The following is a 15,964-nucleotide window of genomic DNA, read 5'->3' as shown; positions in this document are numbered from 1 at the left end:
GGTTTTTGTCATTGTTTCTTTTCTCAATCTACATATTTACCTTCACACTTAATTTTGTATCAATCATTTTATGTTTTCTTAAAGAGGGCTCTAAAATTGTATAATCTTTAGGGCCCACACCTGGATTTACCACTGCCTCAAAGCCCCTCTATTTCACTGCAGCTAAATGTTCACAGTGAAGCAAGGTTTGCCCTGGTATGCTGTTGTTCAGAATCCTGATGAGGTTAAAAAGTAAAGATCAAAGTGAAACTTCCTCATGAAAATGGGACTGACCTTCTACCTCAGTGGGTACATCCCTCCCAAAAAATTCCAAAAGCAACACTTGCCTTTGCCTAGAAACAGAGAGTCATTGGAGCTTTCTCAACTGGTGCAACGTTGATCCTCAGTGAAATGTCACAGAACACCATGTCTGAAGGACTGTGCAGGACCTGCCTTGTTCAGATTATAATGTTTCCCTCTCTGAAGCACATAATTTTTATTAAAAAATTACTACTGGGAGGGAAAAAAGAGAACAGGAGAGTCAAACTATCAAGCTCCTTTTTCCTAATTCTGGATTTTTGTTTAGATTGGTGAAAATATGGAATTTTCACCAGTCTAGCCTTCAGTGGTTCCAAAAATGTTATTTGGTCCACAATTGTTTTTCAGTCCTGTAAAATTTTCTTGGTTCTCACTCATATTTGCTATGTTACACCTCCTTCTTTTTAACTTCCTAAACTTTTTCTCCCTTTTCCTATATGATAAGACTTAGAGGGTACCAACATGTACCTAATGGAAAATTCATTTTGAATTCTTTTGTAAACATAAAATCTTCAGGGGATATAAAACGAAGGCTTAGAATATAAACTTTACTTTAGGCCAGCTGGTTATCATTTGGTCTGCCTTGAAACCCTTTAATCCCCAGCAATGAGCCTGTCTTTATCCTCGGAGCAGCAAAAGACTCTCAAATGAAAAACAATGAACACTTATGAGTCCCCAGTTGATCTATTTCTGCAAGGGATTCAGTTAGTTTTTCCAGCAAAGAATCTTAAAAATCACACTACTGAAAAGGGCTCAAAGAGGTCATCTTCTGTACCAGACTGCCAAAAAGGGCTGCACTTAAAATAATCAAAACAGATAGTCATTGCTCCAGTTCTTAAAATTTTTATGGGACAGGAGTTTCTCTCAAAGACAACTCTGCACTGCTTTCCAAAGCGCTGTTGCTGATGAAAATCTATAATGTTGGCAAACTGATCAATACTCCCTCAACTGCAAGAACACTGTTAAGAGGCCTACATCAGAAAGAACCACTGGCTCAAAAAATTCAGGTAATGTATATAACTCTCAATGGGAAGGTTTCAACCCCATGAAACATTTAATCAAATTAAGGATCAGAAATCACAGTAGCCTACATGGAAAAGGAGCTCTTCCTCCAACTTCTTAATTAATAACCTTATTTTATCTATCCAATGGAATGCTTACCTACACAAAACAAGTTTTGCTGGACTAAAAGGAAGACCCCTAAACAAAGAATTCTTTTGATTAACCAGATACATCATAAAGGGTTTTTTTTTTTTAATTGTTTAAAGGAACAAAACAGGTGCCATATAGAATAAACTAGATTGAATGGCTGGCCCTAAATCTTCACCTTACTTGCACCCAAACCCTTGTCATGGCCTCCTAATGGGCTTGGACCATATGCAGAAGTTAACAGTGAAGTGGTCTTTCCTGAATGTTGCTCTACAATTCCTACATGGTTATTCATTTGTGTCTCTGTCCTGTTATGGTGCCATCTGACTTCCCCTATTCTATAATCATGGATGCCTGTAAGATGGACACAAGGTTTGTTTTATATGCTCTTGCTTTGCCTTATTTATAATTCTATCTAGACCACTAGAACACAGGGTAACAAATATCAAATGAATTATTATTGCCATCATCATTTTCACAATAAAATAAGCACAAAGACCCAGTGATTCCCTTTTTAAAATAACTGAATCAGTTGGCATTGTCAACTTTTAGAACTGCAACACATTTTAGAGATCGTTATTTATCAGACAAGACTGAGAGGTTTAGTGATGTGGCCAAGGTCACCAATGCTTTCCACTCAGTGGAAAACTCAGGAAAAGAATGTGCCTAATACTTGGAGAAATTCTTACACCCTTAAATCAAGTCACATTCTGGTAGGGATATTGAAACCAACAGCTTTAAAGAGATAAGTCAGTGTAAATCCAAAGGGTGTCTGGAGAGGAAGAAAAGAAAAAGGATATGAGAAGAGTTTGGTAAAGAAATGAAAAAAAGAAAAAGAAAAGAATTTCACCCCAAGGCAAATTAGTTTCAAAAAAATATTTCAATAGTAATAACTAAGTTGGTGTTGATCTTGACACAGGATTTTGGGAGAGCACATCTTTTACCTTCACATCCTAATACAAATATATAAGTCACAATACATTTATGTAATGGCTATCATCCTGTGTTACTCAGGGCTCTCCAAAGAAAGAGAAGCAATAATCATTAGGATGTATAGACAGACAGACAGACAAATACAGATAGAGTGAGCAAGAGCAACAGCAAGAGTGATTTTAACAAATTGGCTCATGTGACTGTAGATGCTGGCGAATCCCAAAACCAACAGGCAGGCTAGAGACCCATGGAAGTTAGTATTTTACTTCTTGAGAGTTTATAGGCAGAATTCCCTCCTCTCGGGAAGTCAGTCTTGTTTTTATTAAAGCTTTCAACTGATTAAATGAGGCCCACCCACATTATAAAGGATAATCCGTTTTACTCAGAAGTCTACTGATTTAAATTTTAATCACATCTAAAAAATACCCTCACAGAGACATCTACAATAATGTTTGACCAAATATCTAGGTACTGTGGCCTAGCTAGGTTGACACATAAAACTAAACATCACATATCCATCCATCTGTTCACTCAACAAGCTTTTATTCAGTGCTATAATGTGCAATACACTGCCAAATGCTGCAACACAGAAATGTTAGCTGTTACACTAAGGTGTTTATTTACAACACATAATAAGGGGAGTGACTCTGGTTTGGCATACTTTTGACCAACAACTTTTCCACATTTCTTCAAATTCTGTATTGGCTTTACATAATTTTCCACAAGACTAGCTAATGTGCTTAAGGAGCACATTAACTAACACTGCTCTTAAGATATGAATAAGAAAAACATCTTATTGTGTATTTCAAATCACAAAGAACAATGTTCTAATTTGAATACAGATAAATAAGATAGAAATACTTTATTTTCTTGCCATTATGGTGCAAATCAAGATCTAATTTTTAAAAGTAATTCATTTGTAATTCTTTTGGAAATAATGCCTTGAAGTCATTATTTTTTTAATGCGACCTATGGAGCTTTGGAAAGCACAAAATGGCATGTACAGAAAGGGCAAGAAATGGAACAGGCTATTGAAAGAAGAGAGACAGTAACTCAAATGATCACCTAAACCATGGAGTATTCTTTTTAATCATTCTTTTTTTTCTCAGGTTAGGAAGTTATTAACCTGTATCCTGGGCTAAGTGAGCACCAATGACATCAACAGGACAGATAAATAAAATGCAAGTTGAAAATTAAACATATTCTGGCAACATTAATCCTAACAGTATTTTTAATTAAAATGAAAGGTAAATGTATTTTGTCCATTTTAATTTTTTTATATAGTAAGATGTGGAAAGTAACTAGAAACCAATCCTAGCAAAAATGGGGTTTTGTTGTCATGTTTTCCCCCATTCCTCATTCTATGTATAGCATTGTAACAAATCCATTTTAATATCATTCAAGGGGACACTCCTTTAATCAGTATTTTCTCAAAAGGCTTTCTTTGGGAAGTTATTGTCTATTTTGTTTCATTAGAGTGGCATACCTAAGGGCCATGCCTGGGTTTTCACAAACATTTAACTACTAAGAGTCAAAATAAATACTTTGTACCAATTTTTACCAGTGATGTAATTGCCCTGGTCTTTCAGTCACTTCACAGTTAAGACTATTTCCCCCTGGATAATCAGTCCTATGGACTATGTAAGTCCTACAGAGTCCTGGATCTGCCATTTATAAGCTATGTGACATTGGACACTGACTCCATGCTCCCTGCCTCAGTTTCCTCATATATAAAATGGAGAAATTATGATGTCCTTATAAAGAATAAATGAGTTAAACATCCATTCATGATTTAAAAAAAAAAAAACTCTCAACAAAATGGGTTTAGGGGAAACATACCTCAAAATAATAAAAGCCATATATGAGAACCCACAGTTAACACCATACTCAATGAAGAAAAACTGAGAGCTTTTCCTCTAGGATCAGAAACAAGACAAGGATGTCCACTCTTGCCACTTTTAATCAACATAGTATTGGAGGTCCTAGCCACAGCAGTTGGACAAGAAAAAGAATGAAAGGCATCCAAATTGGTGAGGAAGAAGTAAAACTGTCACTATTTGTAGATGACATGATACTATACACAGAAAACCTTAAGGACTTCACCAAAAAAAAAAAAAAAAAAAAAAAAAAAAACCTACTGGAAATAATAGATGAATTTGGTAAAGTTGTAGAATACAAAATTAATATAAAGCAATCTGTAACAAGGAAGCAGAAAGAGAAATTTTAAAAAGTCTTCCATTTACAACTGCACCAGAAAGAATATCTAGGAATAAACTTAACCAAGGGGGTGAAAGACTTGCACTTTGTAAACTGTAAAACACTGATGAAAGAAATTAAAGATGACACAAATAAATGGAAAGATAAACCATGTTCACAGATTGGAAGAATTAATACTGTGAATTCTACTACCCAAAGCAATCTACAGATTCAATCCAATCCCTATCAAAATACCAATAGTATTTTTCACAAAACTAGAACAAATAATCCTAAAATTTATACAGACCCACAAAAGACCCTGAATAGTCAAAGCAATCTTGAGAAAGACCAAAGCTGAAGGTATCACAATTCCACATTTCAAGATATACTACAAAGCTATAATCCCTAATTTCAAGATATAGTACAAAGCTATACAAAACAGTATGGTACTGGCACAAAAATAGACACATAGGTCAACAGAACAGAATAGAGAGCCCAGAAATAACCAGACTTATATGATTAATTAATTTATGACAAAGGAGGCAAGACAATGGGGGAAAGAGAGTCTCCTCAATAAATGGTACTGGGAAAACTAGACAGCTGCATGCAAAAGAATGAAACTGGAGTACTTTCTTTCATCATACCCAAAAACAAACTCAAAATGGATTAAAGACCTAAATGTGAGAACTGAAACCATAAAACTCCTAGAAGACAACACAGGCAGTAAACTCTTTGACATCAGCTTTTCCAATGTTTTTCCAGATATGTCTCCTAAGGCAAGGAAAGCAAAAACAAAAATAAATTATTGTAACTACACAAAAATAAAAAGCTTTTGCACAGCAAAGGTAACCACCAACAAAACAAAAAGATAACCTAACAAATGGGAGAAGATACTCACAAATGACATATTCAATCAGGGGTTAATATCCAAAACACGTAAAGAAATTATACAACTCAATACCAAAACAAAAAATGAAGAAAAAACCCAAATAAGTTGATTAAAAATGGGCAGAGGACCTGAATAGACATTTTTCCAAGAATATATACAGATGGCCAACAGATACATGAAAAGATGTTCAGTATCACTAATCATCAGGGAAATGCAAATCAAAACCACAATGAAATATCACCTTACACCTCTCACAATGGCTAGAATCAAAAAGACAAGAAGTAACAATTGTTGGTGAGGATGTGGACAAAGAAGAACTTGAGAGCACTATTGGTGGGAATGTAAATTGGTGTAGCCACTGTGGAAAACCGTATGGAAATTCCTCAAAAAATTAAAAATGGAACTACCATATGATCCAGTCATTCACTGCTGGTCCTTTACCTAAAGAAAATGAAAACACTAATTCAAAAAAATATATGCATCCCCGTGTTTATCGTAGCATTATTTACAATACCAAAATATGGAAGCAACCCAAGTATCCACTGATACATAAGTGGATAAAGAAGACGTAATATTACTTAGTCATTTAAAAAATGAGATCTTACCATTTTCAACAACAAGGATGGACCTAGAGGATATTATACTAAGTGAAGTAAGTCAGAGAAAGAAAATACCACAAGATTTCACTTATATGTGGCATTTAAAACAAATGGACAAACCAAAAAAGCAGAAACAGAACCATAAATACAGAGAACAAATTGATGCTCTCAGAGGGGAAGGGGGAGAGGGGTGAGGGCAAAATGGGAGAAGGGGAGTGGGAGATACAGGCTTCCAGTTATAGAATGAATAACTCAGGAAATGAAAGATGGAGCATAGTGAATATAGTCAAGGGTATTTTAACAGCACTGTATGGTGAGAGATGGTAGCTACACTTGCGGTCAGCACAGCATAACATACAGAGTTGTTCAATCATTATGTTATACACCAGAAGCTAGTGTAACATTGTATATCAACAACAATAAAAAAGATTTTTTAAAGAATAAATTCATCAAGATTTGTAAAGGATTTTAAAACAGTACCTAGAACATAATAAGCATTATGTGTTAGCTGTTACAATTTTTATTACCCAGATTAAGACCAAAACTAATGGTAACTTGCATCATAAAAGAATGTTTGTTAACTACCCTCCCTTCCTTGTTTCATTCAGTTCCCCAGTGCCCTACTACTCTGCCACAGAATCTGCTTCTAGGGGAACCCAATTAAAAGAAGCCAACTGATACGACATGTTAGAAAACTTTGCAGTAAAGGAAAGGGTTTTAGATAACCTTAGGGACGCTAGTATACTTAGAACTCACTGGGAAAAGCACCACACAGTCTGAGGATCTAAGTCTGGATCTTAACATTATTATCTGTTTGTGTCCCAGCCTTTAAAATCAGTAAGGAAAGGATGAACTAGTCAATAAATTGGAATAACTTGCTGAGCATCTTGGGGGACAGAGTAATAAGATCTCTTACCTCACACCTCTACAAATGCCAAAGATGTAATTTTGATGTGGAAAGGCCTTCTAAAGACAGAAACCTCTTTTCTACACCCAAGGGCACCTCCAAGGCTTCCCACCTGCAACAGAAATGAGGAGATGGAATGAATAGAAATTGTGAAAGTAAGAGCTATAAGATTTGGAAAATGCACACAGAGGACCCTAAACAAGGAGTTTCAGAGGACTCTATGACCTTAATCTTGGATGACAGATTAAACAAACTGTTGGGGCGCCTGCGTCGCTCAGTGGTTGAGCATCCGACTCTTGGTTTCAGCTCAGGTCATGATCTCAGGGTCATGAGATCAAGCCCCTCATCAGGCTCCATGCTCAGCAGGGAATCTGCTTAAGATTCTCTCTCCCTCTTCCCCTGCCCCTCCCCAGCCCTCTTGCACACTCTCTCTTTCTAAAATAAACAAAAATAAAACCTAAACAAACTGTACAACATCATCTCTGCTTGTCTCACTCTTGTGCTGTAAAACCTTTCACTGTTTATCAAATGAACTTTCAAAATCCTTTAGCTGAGTATTTGGATATTCACGACCCTAGCCTACCTTCCAGCTTCATTCCTAATCCTCCCCTATGTTTCTCCTACCCCTCAATCATGCTGACCTTTGCACTATCTCTCTCTCTCTCTCTCTCTCTCTCTCTCTCACACACACACACACACACACACACACACACACACACACACACACACCATGTCCTTTCTTGCCTTCCTACCTAGATTTGAGTTAGGTGCTCTACCTAGAGTGTTTTTCCTTTTTCATCCCAGGTTTATCTGAGAGCCGAGGTTTTCCAACATCCACTGGGGCGATTGTTAAGTGTTTAACAATCAGCATGGGATGGACAAAGCCCTGAGCTTTAGCCTTTACCAATTCCTGTGTCAGTACTCTCACCAGTGCTGATTTGAAGCTATTAAGTTGGTATCAACCAATAGGCAAAATTCCTGAAAACATAATAGGCTACAGAGAAACAATACAAGCTGATTGTAGCATACCACCTTTCCTAATCCTCCCCCCACCACTTCCCAGCTCCCCACCTCTACTCCCAGCACATATGATTTGTGCCCCACACCCAGAACCTTCTCTCCCCTTAGAAGACTGTATTTAACTTGTATTATTCTCCTCATCATATATTTAAGAATTTGCTTTATTTATCTACAGATTAAAAACCACTTGAGAACAATTCATTGTTTTATCCCTTGTTAAAACTCTTATAGAACTTCAGGAAGGGGTCATCAATTTCCCAGAGCCCAGAGGAAGATGAAGCAGAAGAACAAAGATTCATAGAGAATGTTCAGGAAGAGTTTTTACCTGCTTAGAAGAAGTGGTATCCAATTTATGTCTTTTAGTAGGAAAAGGACTGATAGACTTGAATGTTTAATCCTGCTTATCTACCCAGTGTAGAAATGAGTCAGAGAAGAGATATAAGGTAACTTCAGCGTTCTTGCCTCCTGCTTTCTATTTTGTCCCCAGAGCATGCTTTCTGGACCTCAACCTCAGGAAATGTCTTGTCCTACATAAAACTATTCCTCTTCTCTCCATCTCCCTATCCCCTAAGGAAACATTGCTCACTGAGAACATGAAATGATGAAATCATTGAGGGTAAGGATGAGATCTTCTTTGCTTTTATAATCTCCAGGGCCAGCCTAATGCTTGGTATCCAGCAGGGATTCAATGAAGATATAGTGAGTAAACAAAATAATGCTTTCTTCTAAAAAGAGGAAATGGATTTAAACTAACAGAAATGGTATTATTCACATGATATCCTTTTCAACTGAGCCAAACTTCAGACTGTTACCCGTAGAATAGATTATAGTAGTGAAGACACCTGTCAGCCCCAGACCTCAACACTTGAAAACCTGTGAGCTCCTCCTTTGCTTATTATTGGGATGAAGGTCAATGCTCAAATGCCATTCATTTATTCCCTCCTTCGTTCTTCCAATACTTATTTAGTACCTTTTATACGCTAGACCCAGTGCTAGAAATTGTATACATTTCTCAAAGTTAACATTCATTTTATATCCTATGCAGAAGAAAATAAGATTCGTGAAATTCCTAAATGCCGTAGAACATGAGGCATGACACAAGAGCACAACAACCTTAAAGAAAGTATCAGCTTCCAAATGCACACCCAATACATAAAATCCAAGTAGTCTCCAATTTTCCTAAACTACACACACAAAGAGAATTTGAATTACACACAAAGAGAACTGTTACCGGAAGATTTGTGAATACTAATAGTATGGTATTAAACATGTTTTAAGATGTAGTCCTAAGGAGAGAATGAGCTCAAAGGGCTCAGAAACAGTTTTCCAGATTTCTCAGAAAGTCTTCCTGTTTGTTATACAACCTAAAACCTGTTGGTATTTAATAGTGGTATTTATCTGCCAGCCATAAACACCTGTCTGTGACAGCAAATATGATACTCAACTCATCATTAAGTACTGTCACCTTTATGGACAAAACATATGCCTTATCTAACCATTTCTCCACTGATGTCATCCTGGTTAAGTCTCTACCACCTCTTTCCAGACTACTCTAACATGTAACAGAGCAGTCAAAGCCATCCTCCTAAAGTAGAAATCAAACATTGTTCCTCCCTTGCTTAAACTCCAATGGCTTCTGCAGATTTAAGGAGACTCCAAAATCACTCTCACTTCTGACACTAACTACAAAGTTCAGGGGTCCCATGACCACCCTCACTTGTGTCACCAATTATAAGTTTGGGAGTCCCTAAGACCACCCTCAGTTTGGATAACTTGCTAGAAAACCTCACAGAACTCACTAAAAGCTATTATACTCATGGTTCTTGTTTATTACAAAGAAAGGACACAGACAGAAATCAGCCAAGGGAAGAAGAGCATGGGCCAGAGTCCAGGACAGCTCCACCCAAAGCTTCCAGTTGTCATTTCCAGCAGAGTCATGTATAGCGCTAACTCTTCCCTCTGAAGATGTATGACAATATTCATGGTGTTACTGCCAACCAGGGAAGTTCAACCAACCACTGATATTCAGAATTTTTATTGGGATTCAGTCACCTATATATGGCTGGCTGTCCACATTGCTAATCTTTAGTCTCTGGCCCTCTGGAAGTTGAGATGCTACTATATGGCCCAAACCAACCACCATAAATCACAGTGTCAAACTATCCAGTGTGGCTCAGGACTACCAGGTAGACAAAGACTGTCTTAACAGGCAAAGCTTTCAGGAGCCAAGGGCAAAAGGCAGACCTCTGTTTGGGTGAGGTTAATTGTTTTCAATACATTTAGAACAAACAGTCCTGACCTACAAGGCCAGATAAAATCTGGCTTCTATCTGCCTTTCCTCTATCTCCATTTCCCCATCACTAGCTCTGTTCCGATCCCATCAGCCTTCTTTCAGTTCTTGGGGAAAAGACAGCTCCCAGTCAGGGCTGATGCTCCTACTGTTCCCTGTACCTAGAATGCCCTTCCCCAGATCTTCACATGGTTGCCTGCAGCTCGTCAAATTAATTGCCACCTCCTTCGAGAGGCTTTCCCTAAATACCTTAGCAAAAGCAGTTTCAACCTGCCTCCTGACACACTTCACACTTTAAATGTGTGCATGCACTGAACATTTGCACTACACATGCACACACCATATACATCTACATACTACACATACCCACGTATACTCACACAGACTACAAACACACTACATACACATACATGTACATACTCCACCACATTAAACTGTTTTCTTCTTAGAACTTTTTAGGACCTAAATTGTTCATTATTTGTTTATTGCCTCTCTATTCTTTACAATAAGAATGCTGTAAGCTTATTCACCAATCTTATTGACCAGTCTTTTCCCAATATACACACTGGTACCTAATATCCAATATGTATTGAAAAAAATTTGTGGATTGACTATGCCTGATATGAGACAAGTATAGACACACAGACTAATAACGTCCCTGAACTGGTTTCAGATCACATGTATACCTGGCAGCATTAAAAACAAGTCTTTTTTTCTTAGTGAGCAAGAGACGAGACATCGTATGCCTTTTATAATTAATGAAGGGAAAATGCTAATATGAATATATGAAATGTAATCAAATTAATGAGTCTCATTTTCCCATGTGGATTGTTAAAACAGTCTCATTATCTGGTATCCATAAATTATGCTGGTGATTTAAATCTACCAGGTTATCAGTGATAGGAAAAAAAAAATGCCAGGCTGGACCCAGGAGCAAAAGGTAAGTCTCTTTTTCCTTTTCTCCCATATCAGAAAACCCAAGTTCCTAACTCAATGCTAACCAATTAAAGGTATAAGCTGATTACTCACCAATTAAAAAGAAATGAACTATCAAGCCACAAAAAGACTTGGATGAATCTTAAATGCATATTGTTAAGCCAATCTGAAAAGGCTACCTGTATGACTCTAACTGTATGACGTTCTAGAAAAGGTAAAACTATGGAAACAGTCATTGGGAAGGAAAAATTTTTCTCTGTACTTCAAAGGTTCTTCCAGCTGGTCTAAGAATTAAATTGACATGAGAAAGGTTAAGAAGAGAAAATGAAATTTCGGTTGGTACATATAGGAATCTCACATACAGGAGAAGTTCAAAGATAGAAAGGCAAAATGAGGTATATATGCCGTCCTGAGCTAAGGAATGGAATAGGGGCCTGGGGCTTCAAAGGGGAGGAAGGTAAATCACAGGGCAATAAGAAGAGCAGATGTTTGGTAGTTAGATGTTTATCCTGCCAAACAGATGGGTCACTCGGATAAAATTTATCTCTGGTAGTAACTCTTATTCTGGGAAAGACCCCCAATTTAGATTCTCCTAGGTAGTTAAAAGAGGGACAAAACTTTCTCTTGAACCCACAGGGTCTTGATTACCTTCAACTCAAAATATCCCACAAGCCAAAGTGGCACATTTTGGAGAGACTTGTCCTGGACCCCTTCACAATAAAAAGAAGAGTGATTTACAAGGGTTTAGGAGTAGGGGTGAATGATGAAGTACGGGGCAGTGAAACTGTTTAATATGATGCCATAATAGTGGACACATGTCATTATACATTTGTCGAAATCCATAGAACATACAACACCAAGAGTAAACGCTAACGTAAATGATGAATGTTAGTTAATAATGATGTGTCAACAATTGGTTCATCAATTGTAAAAAATGTACACACTAAGGCAATATGTTAACAGGGGAAACTGGGCAGGAGAGGAGGGAGTATATGAGAGCTCTCTGTGCTTTCCCTTAGAATTTTTGTAAGCCCAAAACTGCTCCCAAAAAAATCTTATTAAAAAAAAAAAAAAAGACAGCACAAGCTCCATTTCTTTTCATGAAAATTTGAGAGGCTATTTCCTCAACTCTAAATGCATTAAGATACACAGAGTCTAACCTATTTTTTAGTTAATTATAACCTGTTTTTCCATCACATTTCCAGATTCTATGTAACAGATGGTGAAAATGTCTATTCTGAAGACCTATAAAGTATTCCTGTTCAAGAATAGTGGCTATTATCCAACATCCCCTGCACAAGAGTTGGAATACCCAGGGTAGGGTGCAAGGAAAGGGGGGGGGGCACACGTGGGCAACAGGGTGGAAAACAGAAAGCAAATCCTCGGGGTGCTAACAGGAATAGAGGGTAGTCCTAGAGGAATTAAAAGTAACCCCCACCAGGAACCTAGGGAAATCATCTATGAAGAGAAAGAAATGACTTGTTTGAAATTCATTCACACTGGCAGGGTCAATAGAAAAATTTCAATGTAAATAACAGGAGACCTTAAATGTGTGTTTGCTGAATGCTGAAGCATTGGGGGCAGAAACTAAGCAGAGGTTTCTGCAGTGGCCAAATGCTTCCTCTTCTCACAGCAGAACGACCATTAAAAAAGAAGCCCTGAGAATGTCTTCAATGTAGATGAAGGCCAATCAGAAACCCCTGTGAAAGATTTTTAAAGATTTTTTTTTTCTATTCTCCATTGTATTCCATCTGTATTGGATAAGATTTGGGGGAGTGACAATTTGCCATTATCTTTACCTCGGTGTTGAAGCAAAATTTCAAGGAATCAATGTGGCTTTTTCCCTTCCCAAGAGCATCTTCACCTTTACACCACCGACTCTTCATTCGTCATCAGCAAGCAGGGGACAGTTATTCAGAAAACAATGGCAGGAGCTCCAAAGCACTGGGGCTTTAATGCTATTTCTGTCTCCATAAAATCTTCAATAATTTGTTTACGACTTCTAAAATTCAACAATAGTGTGCAAATGCAATTCCACTTATGTTAATGTGTGCCTTCTTCTCGCATATCAGATTCTGAATAAAAATTAGGCAAGTGCTCTGTTTTGAAAATATGTAAGATGTGAACTTGCAGGGAGGAAAAAAACCCTCCAAATGCACTATCCTATCAACCACATTTTTTTTAACTTAATAACTTAAGTGAACTGTTAGTGAAATTACAACCTGCTTGTGACACAATAAATTTACAACAAAATTCATTCCATAAATTATTCAATTCTGTGACTGCAGTCAAGGAGAGAAATATCACCAGGAGCAGGTGATTAGCATGTGAAAAGAAAACCCATCTCCCCACCAAAACAATCACTGTCAAAGCCTCCTATTGGAGTTTTGTAAAAATTACCATTAAGAACACACATTTAAGTCTTTGTAGTTACTTTAAAAGGACTAAGTATTTGATTTACATTATATTCATTTGTTCTTTCTTCAACTGTCTCTTTCTCCCACAAACCATAACCACCTCAATAAATGCTTGCTCAATCAAGTGTGCATTAAAACAAAAGAATTTAACTTCAATAAAAGTGATGAATCAGGGCCAGAAGTTAACTTTTCCTTCCTCTGTATATCTGGCTACCAGGTAGGCAGAGCAGAAATTTACATTCGATATTCCACAGGGGAATATTATAGGTTTCCATTGTGTTGTTGGTCATAGTTGTAGATTTTTGCATAAATCATTTGAGGCAAGAGTTCCAGGGCAAAGGAGTCTCCAACGAAACTACATTTGTGAACATTTTCTATGGGCTATAGATCTATTTAAATGGGACCGTCAGCTTTCCACCAACTCAATGCATAAAAGATGGTGCTTGCAGACTAAAGAAAAAGTTTCAGGATCAAGACAGGTTTTCTGAAATCTAAGATGCAAATACCTAGCAGTTGGTATTTCCAACAAGCTCTTGGAACATTACTTACTCTACATGGTAGCTGTTCTTCAATAACCCAAAAAAGTAAATGCAATCACCTTTTCTCTTAAACCAAGAATGTGGCTATCCTCCCATACATTGCTTTCATTTCAGCATATGCTTTGGAATTTGGCTTTCCTTAGGGGATGCTCTTTTTCTCATAAGTAATGTATGACAGGCAGCATAATGGCCGCCCAAAGATATCTGTGTCCTATTTCCCAGTGAATATGTTACCTTATCCAGCAAAAGGGAATTAAGGTTACAGATGGAATTAAGGCTAATAATCAGCAGATCTTAAAAGAGGGAGATTATATTGGGTAGTCCCCACTGTAATCACTGGGGTCTTCAAATGTGCAAGAAGAAGGCCAAAGAGTAAGTACCAAAGTGATTGATATAAGAAAGACTTAACTGGACATTGCGGGCTTTGCAGATGGAGGAATGGGCTCTGAAACCAAGGAATGGGGGCAGATTCTAAAAAATGAACGATCCAAGAAAACGAATTCTCCCCTTGAGCCTCCAGAAGGAATGAAGCCTCATTGACACCTTGATCTCAGTCCAACAAGATCAATTTCAGATTCTGACTTCCTGAATATAAAATAATAAATCTGTGCTACTTTAAACTCTTGAGTTTATGGTAATTTATTAAAGCAGCAATAGGAAACTAATGGAGTATTTAAATAATACTCATTCTGAAAGGCAAACGGTGTGAGAAAGGAAAAGAATTCCACAAATTGTTAGTATTTGTTCATAAAGGAAATCACAAAATGAAAGGTCTAAAAATTAATTTTATATAACTTCTGAAAATTATATAGAAAAGAATAATTTGGATGGTTAAAAATGTTTTAATTGCTATTACATTTCTTCCATTTATCAGAAAGATCCTTTATATTTTATGGATTTATCTTCCACTAGCATTAGAATACTTCACCCCATGTAAAGCTATTCATTTTTTCTTGGATAATACTTCTTTCTCATCTAATATCTGAACCATCAGCTACTACCTGGCATGTGGTTTGTGTTTTGATACACAAAAGCTATCTAAAAGACCACCTGTCCTTATAAGAGTAAATTATTATTAGAGTGTGTAAAGGAGGAAAAACTTTTCCTCGACCCTCTTAGGGTACACCTGGCTGGGCCTAAAAATTAAACTGATAAAGACAAATAAATTAACAGGATAAAAGCATACATATTTATTAATGTAAGTTTCTCATTACACTGGAGACTTGGTAAGGAAATGAAAGACCTGAAGAAGCAGATATGCCTGAATGGTTTTGTTTTGTTTTTTTAAGATTTTATTTATTTATTTGACAGAGAGAGTACAAGCAGGGGGAGTGGCAGAGGGAGAGGGAGAAGCAGGCTCCCTGCTTGGGAGCCTGACAAAACATGGGGCCTTGATCCCAGGACCCTAGGATCATGACCTGAGCTGAAAGCAGGTGCTTAACACACTGAACCACCCAGGCGCCCCTGCCTGAGTGTTTTTAAGAGTAGGTTTGATAAAAAGTAGAAAATCATGGGAATACATGATAGGGCAAAAGCGTATAAGCTAAAGATAGTAACTGGTGGAAATTTAGCGAGGCCTGTTGGTTGGGACTCCTCTCTCAGTATTGCTTCATTTTGGGAGATAACAGTGCTGGTGAGAAGGGCAGCTCTCACATGAGGATCTGAGGACCTACTTCAGGGAAGAAGGGAAAGGTCACAAGTTCCTTCCTTCACTGCTATTTCCCAAATGACTTCAGTTTAAAATATCGTGCCATATTTGAGGGTAGTGTGTCAATTGTCTAGCATGGAAGAA

At 37.3% G+C, this 15,964-nt stretch overlaps 1 protein-coding gene across 9 annotated transcripts in view; it reads right to left on the bottom strand.

Moving 5' to 3' along the window:
• The window catches only part of ZFHX3 (zinc finger homeobox 3), a 1,292,716-nt gene that overhangs the window by 1,108,486 nt on the left and 168,266 nt on the right, over positions 1–15,964 (bottom strand). For all 9 annotated transcript variants that reach the window (XR_015728051.1, XM_087870546.1, XM_087870551.1 and 6 more), the window contains one exon: positions 6,980–7,082. The gene's annotated coding sequence lies outside the window, so the exon portion shown is untranslated. The remainder of the gene's footprint in view (positions 1–6,979; positions 7,083–15,964) is intronic.

Source organism: Ursus americanus, chromosome 21 (genome assembly GCF_024610735.1).
Source record: "Ursus americanus isolate L20-20 chromosome 21, mUrsAme1.1.p, whole genome shotgun sequence".
Taxonomy (NCBI): Eukaryota; Metazoa; Chordata; class Mammalia; order Carnivora; family Ursidae; genus Ursus; species Ursus americanus.
This window is presented reverse-complemented; position numbering and strand designations above follow the sequence as displayed.